The following is a 15,730-nucleotide window of genomic DNA, read 5'->3' as shown; positions in this document are numbered from 1 at the left end:
ACAGATATAATGAGCATAGAAGAGAGTAACTTAAAACTCTGTTGTTGTTGCCTATTTTTTCCCTGATAGTAAATCAAGGAAAATACCAAACTCTAGGTTTGATCTGGCAATCACAATTTATGAATCAGGGAGCTGATGAAGCAACTAAAAATATTTACTGAGTTCAACCTTCAGGCTTCCAATAGTTCTTCCGAAGCTAATAAGTCATAATGAACTTCTCACTTGCAACTTAAAACTTTTTCTTTCTAGAATTTGACCTTCCCTTATATATACAGAAATAAGAAAATTTAGGGCAAAGCTCTCATGAAAACACAGCAGGATTACCTTAGATTTGGGAGACACAGACTGACCCATGTTGTTGACAATTATTTTCTAGGATACTCAACGGAGAATTTTTATTTGATGGCAAGTCATACATATGCATTCTGTGGTTTATGGAGCTGAGTGTGAGAGACAATACTAACAAAAGGTGGTAAATGTTAAGATGAATCTCTCAGAATTTCGTCATTTTTTCTACATCAGGTGAATGCTTAGTATAATTGTCTTTTTTTGAAGAGAGATTAACTAATCATTTTCAGATATTTTTCATTCAAACCTCTTAGACTCTGATATCCTATTGTAACTGTGTTGGTATAGGGGTAGAATTTATCATCTTTCATTTAGAGTTAATAAAGTTGTTTGTGTGGGAGTAGCTCCAGATAAAATTGGAAAGAGAAGATTCTCTACGTTGAGCACACTTAGAAATATTGCCTGTTAGAAAACATATCAGAAATGTGTTCAGTGAAAGCTTGCTTTTTTTTTTCCATTTAAAAAATGAACACTGTAGGGCCAAGTACATTTTCTCAATGCATCCATTTGCTAGAGTGGTTGATTATATTGATTTTTTCCCCTACAAATTTCAATCAAAATAATATGTATTTTTAAAGCAGTGCTTCATAGTTCTGGCACCGTTCTGAGAATCCAGAATCTTCCTTTTATCTCTTTGACATGTGTCAGCTACAGCTATATTAAAACTACATTTTAATCTTTCTGAGTTCAATTCTCTTGACGAATTTCTCCTTCCTCCATGCCTGGAGTTCTGACTTCAAAAGAAGCTTTTCACACACAGGAGAGATAAATGCCAGGGGAATTGAAGTAAGGATTGGGTCAAATAACATTGGAACCCCTTTCTTCCTGCATTTTGAGATGTGAAATGTGAACCCAAACTAAATGGTAAAAGAAACCCAGCTCCTTTTCTGTTCTTTATAGGTTCTACGGGAAGAAATTGTGTCTCTTAAAAAGAAGAGTTCATAAACTGTCTGACTTCACTGTGAGATCCAATTTCTTCCAATATCCATCCTGTAAATGGAAAAATTTGCAGATTAAATATTGTAGACTGTCACAGACGGCTGGTACATGGCTTGGATGTTGCATGAAGAAGAACATTGGGGAATCTCAATGTTTAGGAAGCAGAGACGTTTTTAGTGTCCGGGGCTACTGGCCATCAGAGGGACGTGTAAAGGAGAATCCTATTAGTGCAAACAAATGACAGCATTTGGGGACCAGTCTCTGTTTTCCTCTGGTGCGTGGCCTTTGCTTGTGAGGTTAGAGCTTCCCTTTCGAGGGTGTCCTATACAGGCAGGGCACACACAGTCACAGACATAGATGCAGACACTTGTCCGGGAGAGAATGGATGTCCACACGCACGGAAAAAAATATAAAATAAGAAAGAAAAAAACCCTGGAGGCATGTTTTTTTTTCCCTGCTAACATGACACAGCGCTCAGCACATCAGGTCACCTCTTTGGACGGAGACGTCAGAAATCTCTGAAGCAGAGAGGTTCCCCTTTAAGGAAAAGGAATGTCACCCCGTCATAGGGGTTTACCACCCTGAAAACTAGTTTTGCGGATTCTTGTAATTATAGAAGAGTGTCGAGCACTATCTAACCACAGGAGGAGCAGAATCCCAAAAGGGCAGAGCACGGCCCCAGTGGGAGACGAGGAAATGTGGCAGAAGAGGCGCCAGAGGGGATGACCTCAAGGGTAGGCTTTCAGATGTCAGCACTGGTGACCGAAATTTTGGTCTCGCACTCCTCAGTCCTGCCAGTGAGGTTTTATGGCAGAAATGCCGTGCAGCTGCCCTGAAATGTGCAGCAAGGAAAGGATCCCAGGTTAGTGAGATCCGGGGGCCGTGTCCTTCCTGACATGGGCTCTGCACCTGGGGGGCCAAGGGCTCCTGCCAACAGCCTTGAGTCAAGGGGCAATCGTCATTGCAGCAGAAGGTGACACAGCCCATAAACTCACACCCTTCGAGTTCAATTCCACTAATTACAGTAAGATATCAGGTCGTGACGAGGAGCTCTCAACAAAAACAAAGTATGAGCAAAGCTTCCGTAGGCAGTTGAATTACCTTTTTTTTTTCTTGTTGGTGAAATCCAAAATTCAAACTCCAAAATCGAATATCAAGCATGCTGTTTTCCAGAGCGGCTGCACCGGTTTGCATCCCCACCAACGGTGCAGAAGGGTCCCCTTTCTCCGCCTCATCGTCAACATCTGTTAGCAGTGCTATCAACAATAGCCAAGTTGTGGAAAGAGCCCAAATGTCCATCGACTGATGAATGGGTCAAGAAGTGGTGTGTGTGTGTGTGTGTGTGTGTGCGTGCGTACTACTTGGCCATGAAAATGAATGAAATCTTGCCATTTGCAACAACACGGATGGAACAGGAAGGTATTATGCTAAGCGAAATAAGTCAGTCAGAGGTAGACATACACCGGACGACTTGACTCCTATGTGGAATGTGAGAAACTCAACAGACGCACACAGGGGAAGGGAAGGAAAAATAAAATAAAAACAGGGAGCGAGGTAAACCATCAGAGATTCTTAAATACGGAGCACAAACTCGGGGCTCCTGGAGGAGGGGTGGGTGGGGTCACTCGTGCTTCTAATTCATCTCTATTGTCCAACAAGTTAAAAGAAAGTCATGTAACGCGTTCATCTCGTGCCTGATGTGCAAGGTGTAAGCAGGCAGGCTGTACGTTTGGGTGGCCTGGACTCAAATCCTGCTCTCGAAATTAAGAAAGTTGTAACCTCTTTGAGTTTATTCACTGGATAAAAGGGATAAGCTACCAACCTCACCTTTGCCCCCTCCCTGCAACCCCCCTCCCCCCACACACACATACATACACAGGGGTCACAGATGCTTAGCAAATGGTCTGGAGACTATTAAGTGTTCAATCAATAAGAGTTACTATCATTTTTATTCTCATGAGGACAATGTGGTTTATTACAGAAAAGGTGAACGTCCTTCATCTCACCAAAGTGCATGTAGGCTCCAGCCGGTGTTCCGTAGGACAAGGCGGAGGTTTTGGATACAGATCAGGTTTCGAAGGGAGACCTTGAGAAAACAGGCAGGAGAAGGTGAGAGGGGATCTTTACTCCGCCTGACAGACGCCTTTGGTCCACGGCTCTCGGCGGGTGCCTCTTCCTCTGTGTTGTTCGTTCATTCATATTTTTTCGCTTAGAATTTCAGTTAAATTGGAGCCTTGAAGGCTGAACTCCCCCAGCTGCTTGTTTTGCTGCAGATGTTTGCAGGGAAACCGTGCGCACATTCAACAGCTCAGGGCTGATGGCCGTCTGGGCCCTGCAGGGTGGCGGAGGAAGGACGCGACGAGACTTGGCACGCCTCCGGTCTGTGCCACCATCAGATCAGCGTCCTTGGGTCAGGAAACAGGGCTGTTTTCTCTCGAAAGGCCCCATCCACATGATTACTCCTCTCACTCACACATTCAGGGGGGCAAGTGTAAAGGATCCGGAGTGAAAAGCCTTCTCTGTTCCTCAGTCTCCTCGTGTACAAAGATAAGGAGGTCTCTGTGAAATGGAGAGGAAGAGGCAGGACAGTGAAGGAGGCGCTATAGAAGGAGCTAGAACGCGACGCTTGCCCGGAGAGACTGGCCCCTGGGATGCCGCTTGGAAGGCAGGACAAGGTCTGCCCTGATCAAGACAAGACACGGGGGCATTTAATTTGGATGGAGGGGACGGGAAAGTCTGAAGTCCACGTCGCTGTCTGGGGGGCACTACGTCTCAACCAGACACGGTCTTAGGATTCTTGAGGATATAATTTATTGGTTAACTACTCACGGTTTAAGCAGTAACTTCTCCAAGTGTGGTGCAAGTGCTCCTCAGGAATTTTGTTAGAATGCATATTCCTGGATCCCATCCCGGCACCTGCCCAATGATGTCTTCACGGCATCATGCCGTGTTTCCCAGCCGGCACTCCAGCAACGCAGCCCCCGGGCGCGCGGACCTTGGCCCGTGGCTCTTCCCCTCGTCAGCCGGCTGACACCTGCCCCTTGGTCCAGACTTGGCTCTTCAGTCTCCCGGCTGTGGATGCTTTCTTCTTAATCGCTCTGACTCTAATTTCCTCTGAACTCTGTGGCCGCCTTGAACTTGGTTTGTGCTGTCATCAACTCACCTTCCAGTGATTGTCGTGACTCGCTTCCGTCTCCTTCAGGCCAGTCTTTCTCTCTTCTGCCTCACTGTGCACACCACCGCTCGTTTTAACGACATCCCTCCCCTCACGTCAGCTCGGCACCGATGACCTTTTATTGCTGATTTATAAACCTAAACAAACACCTTAGCCTGGCACCTGACCCCCTGTGCACCCGACCTCAGTTTAGACTTCTCTACACCTTTATTCTGCACCGAACGAGGCTGGCAATTACTTTTTACGTCTCTCTCTTTCCCTCATGGGACAGCCACGTTCTGTTCAATACTTACACTGCTTCTGACCCCAGGTTAGAATTCCACCCCCTCTTAGTGCGACAGACTCCTTGAATTTCCAAAGGGTAACACCGTGAACATCTCAGGCCCCTTCAGTCAAAGAAAACATGCCGCCTCTGTCGCCACCTGTCCCTGTACGTGCCCTGGGACGAATCTTTGGGTGCTTATGTATCATAGAAGCCCTTCCCTGGCTGCGCTGTAGGCGGCCTTGAAAGCAGGGTGGCATGCTATGGTTGAATTTTCAACAAGGACTGGCTGAGTCACTCCTGGGTCATCACGGGGTCCCTTCGTTCCTGGGTCATTGCGGGGACCCTTCGTTGCCCTAGCTCCTCTCCAGGAGAGCAACAGCTTCTCCCACAGTTATGCCACTTTTCATCAATAAATAAAGCCTCCTGAGCCGATGTGCTTCCCTTTACTTGCTAGTTATGTGTCATAAACTCGAATCAAGAATTCCCAGTTACGGTACTCTAGGTGAGTCTCAAAGGCAGTTTTTGGCGACCCTGAGGAAGTTCCTTTCAACTGTCCCTATGGCCTATTTGCTTAGGGTCCACACAAACAAAGAACCCTATATGCCTGACCTGACTACCCGCTTGGGTGGGGTGCCGTGAGCATCATCATGGGCAAAGCCCATGGAAAGTTCCACAGGGGGGTACCCAGCAGGAGTGGGATGCGGCTTGGCCTCAAGGAGCTTAGACTTCGGATGGGGTGAGAAGAGGTTCATCTGAAGAGTCTCAGCAAGCCGGAGCCTCTTGGGCCCAGCTTACCTCCCCATAACCCTCTCCTTCCCCAGGAAGGAGGAGCTGCTAATCTGGTCAGGCAGACTCTTAGATGCCAAGTGTACAAGTCCAAGAATGGGAGCGTCAGAGAGGTTTAGATCTCCTGTCTTTGAACTTCCTGCTCTGGCCCCATCTGGTAGACAAACCCTCAGAGGCCCGGATGGCTGGTCACCCACTCCTCATCTTTCCATCTACTTCATTGTCAAAAATGGGAGTCTGTTGTCTCTGAATCTCCCACTTGCCTCTGCCCTCTTTCTCCATACCAAAGCCCAGGGATTTTGAGATTGAGGCTCTGGGGGCCAGGTTGGAGAAGGCCATGCGGTCCTTGCAAACAAGGCCCACTGCCCTCACGAACGTTTTCAGTGGACCCACCTGGGGCTGTTGGAGTAAGTACTAAGACAGTGACGTTTCCCTTGCATCGTACTGGCTTTTGCTTATAACCTCGTCGGCAATCTTGGGATATAAGTAATTATGGCAGAATTGGGGCATTTTCAGTTCTTGAAGGTTCTGGCTAGATTCACCAACACTGTCATCTGACTCGTATTAGAAAATAGAGCTTCACGGGGCGCCTGGGTGCCTCAGTCGGTTGAACGTCCAACTCCTGATTTCAGCTCAGGTCATGACCTCACGGTTCGTAGGTTCGAGCCCCGCATCAGGCTCTGCTCTCCTCTCTCCTTCTACCTTCCCCACTAGTGTGGGCTCTCTCTCTCTTAAAATAAAAAAAAATAAACATTAAAAAGAAAAAAAAAACACAGAGCTTCGTGAGGAAATTATAATGGAAAAGAATCAATCCCTTCTGTGTTGTACGCATTTCACATTTTACAAAGCACTTCCACAGACAGAAGAATAAAAGAAAATCTAGGAGTATCTGATGTAGAGATGCCTATTTTTATTTTCAAATGGTATAAACATGATACACAACACTTCCCTCCGCCCATTTGAGGGCAGTTGCTGAACGATAAAAACAAAAAGTCAAAAAACGGCTAACGGTTTCAGACGAGTTGGGACCCCAAGTGAGGTTTTGTTTTTTGTTTGTTTTTTAATACAGACTTGTGCCATCTCCTCCAAGTGGAAGCCTTAGATTACTTCTGTCCCAGTCTGTGTGCCGCAAGCACGCCGATACGTCAGACGGTTAAGTGTGACAGCTAAGGGTCACCGTTAAGGGTGTCAACCATTCCCCCCTTTGTTTATTCCCGATGCAGATGATTTTTAAACTTGCACATGATATAACTTTGGGGGCCAAGTGAAGCGTGTGCTGTCTTCCCTGTGACATGAGCCCTGTGTCCCTGGGGAGGGAGCTCCGGTAGCCGATGAAGATGTCGGTCAACAGCTGCATGCCTACCACTGTGCCATCGACCTTCCCAGACTGAAAGATTTCACTGTTTATCCACAGCAAAGACACTTAATTAATGACTAGGCCTAATCGGGCTGTCTTATTATTTACAGGGATACCAGCGTGGCTTAGCTCAACTGATGTGCAAACAAACCAGCCTTGAGGAAGCTTTAATTAATAATTCTGAGCCAGGCGTTCCGAAAGGCCCTGTCACCGAGCTCTCGGGTGATTTACAGCAGCTCCTTTGCCATGTTCTCATGTCCCCTGCATGCAAATGAGTGACCACCCCGGCAGATCTTCCTGTTTCAGAAGCACCGGGTCTTGTTTATTACAGAAACACTCTTATCTTTGCATAGGACTTAATGGAGACGGATGCCCGAATGGGAAAATTCCTGGTGGCTTCCTTGGATGCATTGCCGTTCAACAGCATTTCCATAAATTTATTGAGAACCAACTGTGCTCTAATACAGAGGGGATTCATTCACTTTAGTAAATCCAAAATGAATGAACCTTAATATTGCCCATTTTGGGGTTCACAATCTAGTTGGGAATCAAGTATTATAATACAAGGTCAATTATGCTCAGTATTAACCTGAAGTAGAAAGCTCACTGAGAGGAAGAGAGGAAGAGAGAAATTGTTGTTAGCAGGGCTCCCAGAGACCCCTTAGGGTGAGGAAGAGGGGCTAATGAGCACACTGAAGGATAATAAGGAAGCCAGTTGGAATTGTTCAAGAGGAAGATGATCCTGGGAACAACTCAGGGGATGAATCAGAAGGGTGGGAAGCTGGATGGAGGAGAATGAGCTAGGAGACATTTGCAATTGATTGGCTAGAGGATTCATTATCTGGGTATAAAATAGGGTGTAAGCACTGGCAACGGAACCAGGGGATTGTGTCTGAGAGATTTCCTGCAGGCAGAATCAGGAGATTTGACGAGGGATTGGACGTGGAGGTGAAAGGGAGGGCAAGACCTTGACTAATTGGGAACGCGTGTCCTCACTGTTACTCAAAATTGTTTTAATGTTTTTTTCTCCTGCAACTTTTTTTGAAAATATCGCGTTACTGTCTTCTTGCATCTAGTAGGGCTGAAGGAGGTTTGATATCAAACGAGTGTCTGTCATTCTGTAAGCTTAGGTATGCTTGCAAGTGTGTACGCATTTTCTGTCCATCCATCTGTGCATCATCTGTCATCTCCGTGTATCTGTCATTTTTATGTACTTATTGTCTATCTTTCTATTCACCTGCCTAATTCTCCTGTGGATAGCCTTGGGTTTTTTAGATCCTTTCTGCTCCTCAACTTCACTGAGATTTCTAAATGTGAACCCTCCTTGTCTATCCTGTTTGGAATTTAAGGAGTCTTGAAATCTGAAATTTCATTTCAAATTCTGGAGATGCTTCAATGACAATTCCTTCATGTATTTTCTTCCCCCGTTTTTCTCTCCTTCTTGAGATCGTGTTATCTTGATGTGGCAGGTCTATCCCCGTGCCCCGCGTGCCTTCGCTTTTCTCCATGGCGTCTGCTCTGGTCTAGCCTACTGCATCCTGGGACAATTTTTGCATCTGGTTGTCCAGCGCTCCAGCTCATTCTCAGCTCTATCCATCTGCTGCTTTCCCCATCAACACCCTCTCTATCTAAATTATTGTCTTTCTTTCATACCAATTATTTTCCCACATGGTCTCTCATTTCTGCCTCATAACCCTACTGTCTTCCCCTATGCCTTTGAAGATAGGTATTGCCTTACTTTGACTTCTTGATGTATCTGTTCCATGAATTCTGCATCAGGTGGTGTTTGGCATTGGGTTCATTGTCTTTCCTTTAGGTTGGTTGCAAGACAAACTTTCACTTGAACGCTGTTCCTCTGGATGGAATTTCAACCCCAAGTTTCCCAACTAACCAACGCAAGGAAGCTTTACTTTAGGACTGGAGCACTATTGTGCTTAGACCCTACCCTTCCTCACTCCCTGGGCCTAGAAACACTCCTCAGACAGAGATAACCTTCTTTACGGAGTGCTTTGGGGGTTGGTGTCAAAAGTAGTGACATTGGCTCTTCCCTTCCCACATGATGAGAGACGTACAGGAGGCAACAGAGACTCTTCAAGGACATATCATTTCTTGACAGTCCACCGCTCTCTTATATTGTTGGCTTTGAACTTGGAGTTTCTTCTGAACTTGGTTAGATCCATGGGAAGACTTCTTTTTTCTTTTTTTTTTTTTTAATTTTTATTTAGAGAGTGAGATAGAGCATGAACAGGGGAGGGGCAGAGAGAGAGGGAGACACAGAATCGGAAGCAGGCTCCAGGCTCCGAGCCGTCAGCACAGAGCCCGATGCGGGGCTCGAACCCATGAGCCGTGAGATGGTGACCTGAGCCGAAGTCGGTCACTCAACCAACTGAGCCACCCAGAGGCCCCACCATGGGAAGACTTCTGTTTCTTTCTCAATTTGAGGTTGGCTACTTATACTGGCTAGATAGCACCCCAAATTTCTGGTCCATCATTGATATATGTATCTCTTCAAAATGTTTTCATGTTTTCTCTTTTAAAAAAATTCTGTGTCTTCAGGTGGACTTCTGGGTCTGAGACTTTTCAATATATCTGATTGCATTATGCAATAGATATGATCTCTTTTAAAATACAAGTATGGGAGGGGCCTGGGTGGCTCAGTCAGGTGAGTGTCCGACCGCAGGTCATATCATGATCTCACTGTTTGTCAGTTCGAGCCCCACATCGGATCTGTGCTGACAGCTCAGAGCCTGGAGCCTGCTTCGGATTCTGTGTCTCCCTCTCTCTCTGCCCCTCCTCTGTTCATACTCTCTCTCTCTCTTTCTCAAAAATAAACATTAAAAACTTTAAAAAAAATACAAGTATGGGAAAAACTAAATGAAGCAGTTTGAGTCCTGTTGAATGCTGTTGAGCTGATGTCCACCCTGTGGAATATTCGCCAACATACTTCTGCTGGTGCAAGTTTGAAACTGACAATTGTATCAGTCACTACTTAGGTTATTACCCGACTCCCCACAAATCTGCTGATCCCTTTTACACTTATTATTTGATGAGCGCAGCTTACTCTGAGAAGCTTTTCTTCAGATTTGTTATGATTTTAGCACTTAATTTCATCATTGGTTCTTAAAAAGTAATCATTAAGTTTAATTTCATGTCAAAATCTACAAAAAGAATTATGTAGCGTTGGTTCACACTTTCTAGCAGTTAACAATTTTAAGGACACTTTGATAGTGACACAGAAGGCAGAGAGAAGTCACCTTTCTTATTTTTAAGGTGATGCTTCTTAGGTTCTGGCAAACTCACATACCGGTATGAGAGGGGTATGCATTCACAGCAGTTGACTCACGACTACCCAAGGAGCATTTCAGAATCACAGAAGTTATCGCTGTTTTGTTTTAAAAGTTTTTATTTATTTATTTTGAGAGAGAGAAAGAGCAAGTGCAAGCAGGGGAGGGGCAGAGACAGAGGGACAGAGAATCCCAAGCAGGCTCCGCACAGTGCAGAACCTGACTCGGGGCTCGAACTCATGAACCGTGAGATCGTGACCTGAGTCAAAGTCGGACGATTAACCGACTGAGACACCCAGGTGCCCCAGCAGTTATAATTGTTTTTAATCCGTTTTGGAAAATATGGTCCCACGGCGCTGTTGCAAAATCTAATTTTTAAAAAATTTCTCAGAATGATTGCATCTAACTGTTTCTGAAATTTAAGGTAATTGGCACTAAGATGGTGTTTCAGCATGGTCTACCTTTGATTGCAAGTTATTGAAAATCCCCACCATCAACTCTGGGTTTGGAAATGATATGCTTTCATTCTTTGTGGGTTACAAGACACTTTAATACTTACTAGCTCACTCACTCGTCTTTGAGAAACTCCCTCTAGAGATACATTTTTCTTCTTTTAAGTTGTGGTTCACAAACTTTTCCCTTTGAAATCTGAAGCTCAAGGGTAGTTTCAGAAACTATAGCTTAAATGCACCTGAGTCATTTGCATGGAAACCAGATTCCTTTCTTCGCCACTGAACACCCCTCCTCCCTGTCTCCCCTATACTCCTGGATCCCACAGTCCGTTCCTAAATGTGCCACGCTCTCTTCGCCCCGGGCATCGGTATGTCCGGTTCCTGTCGAGGGAAAGAATCTGTTCCCCCTTTCAAGGCGGGGCATGCTTCTACGCGTCTTCACTGCCACTTCCCCTGGGACCCCATCCCAACCCCTGCCCAGCAGACCAGGGGGTGCCACACGTGATGGTCGATGCACCTTCCCGATAAGCCCTCCGCCCTGTTAGGAAACGCACTGTTCGTCTCTCTTACCCCTACATTGCTGTAATCCAGTCCAGTGCCTGGCACATAGTAGGAGCTTAACTAATATATTTGCTGAGTCGAAGACTGCATTTTATCCAGGGAAACAGTATATGACATGCTTCCGATATCCAAGTTCACTGTGAAAACCTGAGGCTGTATCCTTATCTGTCCCTTCTTTATACCTCTTTCCGAGACAGTCATATTCGTCTTGTTATTCAGTTTAGTAAGGCAGTAAAATTAACTGATTTTGAAGCCATACATCCGATAGGTTAACGGCATAAACTAAGGGGAGAGTGAATTCCAGGATTTGGTTATCGCATGAAGCCATTCCCCTTCAAAGTCACCCCCATAATGTAGACCTCCTCTCCACGATGCTGGCAGCCACGCAAAGCGTGAACAGGTGCTTCTCCGTGAGACTGGCACCCACGACTTCTGTTCACGTCCCACTGGACGGAGGAAGTCTCACGGCCACGCCCACCTTCTGAGGCTCAGTTAAGGAACAGTTCCCAACACCGGTGAGCACCAGGGGGATGTCGGCCAGCAAGGCTATGCGCGGCACATGCGGGGACGGAGGTTGTCACAACCCCCCGCAGGCTGACAGCTCTGTCCTCATGCCGTCACTGCTAAGGCATAGCTTGCTGACAAAAGCCTTTAACTGTGACAAACAGAAGTTTCGCTATTCATACTTGTGCTAATAATTTAATAAATTGAGTGCATGCAGTTCAGCTGATTAAAACGCACAGTCCAAGTACCGACATGGATTCGAAGTTCTAAAATTTTGAACGTGGCGCACAAGTTGCATTTCGCGGGCTGTCACAATCCCTTGCTGTTTCGTGGTAAGTGTGGACCGACGCCCCCCCTGTCCCTTAGTGCCTGGCTCCACGGATATGCGGTGCACTTGGATGCATTGTTGTTTAAAGACTGAAATAACAGAGGGAAAAGAAGGACTAGTGTGGGGCTATTGGCTTTCTAACAAAGACATGATTACAAGAACGTCACAAAAATTCACAGGAAAATATTTGGAAAAGCTATGTTTTCGATTCCTGTAAAAACTGAGTTAGTTAACAGTGTAAGTTCATGCATTAGCGATCCTCAATGTGTTACGTTATACGAGATAAAGCTTTTGTATGTACCCTTTTTATTATTTCCATTATTAAAAATAGTCAAACTTTATTGTTTTACATTTTTTTAATGTTTATGTTTGAGAGAGAGACAGAGAGACAGAGCATGAGTGGTGGAGGGGCAGAGAGAGGGAGACACAGAATCCGAAGCAGGCTCCAGGCTCTGAGCTGTCAGCACAGAGCCGATGCAGGGCTCGAGCCCACAAACTGTGAGATCATGACCTGAGCTGAGATCAGATGCTTAACCCACTGAGCCGCCCAGACTCCCCCCAAATAGTCATACTTTCTTTAGGTGAAACATCTTTAAAACTCCTTAAGCACCTGTATGAAACTGATGGAATTGAAAATCATTGACCTTGGTCTCACCAGTAAGTTTAGAGGTGAGGCAACAAAGGCTTGCAAGGGCTCAGAAACACATCTGGGATATGAAGGTTTAGGGTCTGGTTGTCCTAGATTTGGGCCCAGTGTTTCTCATGCACACACACACGTAGGCATGTACATATGCCTGCAGATGTGTGTGCCTCTGTGTGTGCACATATATATGTCTGCATGAATGACTATATTTTTGTGCACACATGTACACAAGTGTGTAGACATGTCCTTGTGTGCAGTATGAGTGTGTACATGTGCCTGCATTTGCATGTGTGTCTGGATATGCATGCTTGTGTGTGTGCACGTGTCCCAGTGTTCTCCTGCCTGTGTGTGTGCACATGTCCAGTGTTTTCCTGCCTGTGTCTCTATACGTGTCCCAGTGTTCTGCCTGTGTGTGTGCACGTGACCCAGTGTTTTCGTCCCTGTGTGTGTGCCCGTGTCCCAGTGTTCTCCTGCCTGTGTGTGTGCACGTGTCCCAGTGTTCTCCTGCCTGTGTGTGTGCCCGTGTCCCAGTGTTCTCCTGCCTGTGTGTGTGCCCGTGTCCCAGTGTTCTCCTGACCGTGTGTGTGTGTGCACGTGTCCAGTGTTCTCCTGTGTGTGTGTGTGTGTGCCCGTGTCCCAGTGTTCTCCTGCCTGTGTGTGTGCACGTGTCCCAGTGTTCTCCTGACCGTGTGTGTGTGTGCACGTGTCCAGTGTTCTCCTGTGTGTGTGTGTGTGTGCCCGTGTCCCAGTGTTCTCCTGCCTGTGTGTGTGTGCACGTGTCCCAGTGTTTTCCTTCCTGTGTGTGTGTGTGCACGTGTCCGAGTGTTCTCCTGTGTGTGTGTGTGCACGTGCCCCAGTGTTCTCCTGCCTGTGTGTGTGCTCATGTGTCCCAGTGTTTTCCTTCCTGTGTGTGTGTGTGCACGTGTCCAGTGTTCTCCTGACATCTGTGTGTGTGCACGTGTCCCAGTGTTCTCCTATCTGTGTGTGTGCAGGTGTCCCAGTGTTTTCCTTCCTGTATGTGTGTGTGCCCGTGTCCCAGTGTTCTCCTGCCTGTGTGTGTGCCCGTGTCCCAGTGTTCTCCTGCCTGTGTGTGTGCCCGTGTCCCAGTGTTCTCCTGCCTGTGTGTGTGCACGTGTCCCAGTGTTCTCCTTTGTGTGTGTGTGTGCACATGTCCAGTGTTCTCCTGACTGTGTGTGTGTGTGCCCGTGTCCCAGTGTTCTCCTGCCTGTGTGTGTGCCTGTGTCCCAGTGTTCTCCTGCCTGTGTGTGTGCACGTGACCCAGTGTTTTCGTGCCTGTGTGTGTGCACGTGTCCAGTGTTTTCCTCCCTTGTGTGTGCGCGTGTCCCAGTGTTCTCCTGCCTGTGTGTGTGTACGTGTCCCAGTATTCTCCTGACTGTGTGTATGTGAATGTGTCCCAGTGTTCTCCTGCCTGTGTGTGTGCACGTGTCCCAGTGTTTTCCTGCACGTGTGTGTGTGCACGTGTCCCAGTGTTTTCCTGCACGTGTGTGTGTGCACGTGTCCCAGTGTTCTCCTGCCTGTGTGTGTGCACGTGTCCCAGTGTTCTCCTGCCTGTGTGTGTGCACGTGTCCCAGTGTTCTCCTGCCTGTGTGTGTGTGTGCACATGTCCAGTGTTCTCCTGACTGTGTGTGTGTGTGCACGTGACCCAGTGTTCTCCTGCCTGTGTGTGTGCACGTGACCCAGTGTTTTCGTGCCTGTGTGTGTGCCCGTGTCCCAGTGTTCTCCTGCCTGTGTGTGCACGTGTCCCAGTGTTTTCCTGCCTGTGTGTGTGCGCGTGTCCAGTGTTCTCCTTCCTGTGTGTGTGTGTGTGCACATGTCCAGTGTTTTCCTGCACATGTGTGTGTGCACGTGTCCAGTGTCCTCCTGCCTGTGTGTGTGCACGTGTCCCAGTGTTCTCCTGCCTGTGTGTGTGCACGTGTCCCAGTGTTTTCCTGACTGTGCGTGTGCCCCTGTCCCAGTGTTCTCCTGCCTGTGTGTGTGCCCGTGTCCCAGTGTTCTCTTGCCTGTGTGTGTGCCCGTGTCCCAGTGTTCTCTTGCCTGTGTGTGTGCACGTGTCCCAGTGTTCTCCTGTGTGTGTGTGTGTGTGCACATGTCCAGTGTTCTCCTGACTGTGTGTGTGTGTGCACGTGTCCCAGTGTTCTCCTGCCTGTGTGTGTGCCCGTGTCCCAGTGTTCTCCTGCCTGTGTGTGTGCACGTGACCCAGTGTTTTCGTGCCTGTGTGTGTGCACGTGTCCAGTGTTTTCCTCCCTTGTGTGTGCGCGTGTCCCAGTGTTCTCCTGCCTGTGTGTGTGTACGTGTCCCAGTATTCTCCTGACTGTGTGTATGTGAATGTGTCCCAGTGTTCTCCTGCCTGTGTGTGTGCACGTGTCCCAGTGTTCTCCTGCCTGTGTGTGTGTGTGCACATGTCCAGTGTTCTCCTGACTGTGTGTGTGTGTGCACGTGACCCAGTGTTCTCCTGCCTGTGTGTGTGCACGTGACCCAGTGTTTTCGTGCCTGTGTGTGTGCCCGTGTCCCAGTGTTCTCCTGCCTGTGTGTGCACGTGTCCCAGTGTTTTCCTGCCTGTGTGTGTGCGCGTGTCCAGTGTTCTCCTTCCTGTGTGTGTGTGTGTGCACGTGTCCAGTGTTTTCCTGCACATGTGTGTGTGCACGTGTCCAGTGTCCTCCTGCCTGTGTGTGTGCACGTGTCCCAGTGTTTTCCTGACTGTGCGTGTGCCCCTGTCCCAGTGTTCTCCTGCCTGTGTGTGTGCCCATGTCCCAGTGTTCTCTTGCCTGTGTGTGTGCACGTGTCCCAGTGTTTTCCTGCCTGTGTGTGTGCACGTGTCCGAGTGTTATCCTTCCTGTGTGTGTGTGTGCACGTGTCCAGTGTTCTCCTTCCTGTGTGTGTGTGTGTGTGCGTGTCCAGTGTTCTCCTGCCTTGTGTGTGTGTGCACATGTCCCAGTGTTTTCCTGCCTGTGTGTGTGCACATGTCCCAGCATTGTCATGCATGTGTGTGTGCACTCACATATGTATGCTTTTCTGTGAATGTGTGGATTTTGCTGCTTTTACAAAACCCATGTATATACACAAACAC

Source organism: Acinonyx jubatus, chromosome B2 (assembly GCF_027475565.1).
Source record: "Acinonyx jubatus isolate Ajub_Pintada_27869175 chromosome B2, VMU_Ajub_asm_v1.0, whole genome shotgun sequence".
Classification (NCBI taxonomy): domain Eukaryota; kingdom Metazoa; phylum Chordata; class Mammalia; order Carnivora; family Felidae; genus Acinonyx; species Acinonyx jubatus.
This window is presented reverse-complemented; position numbering follows the sequence as displayed.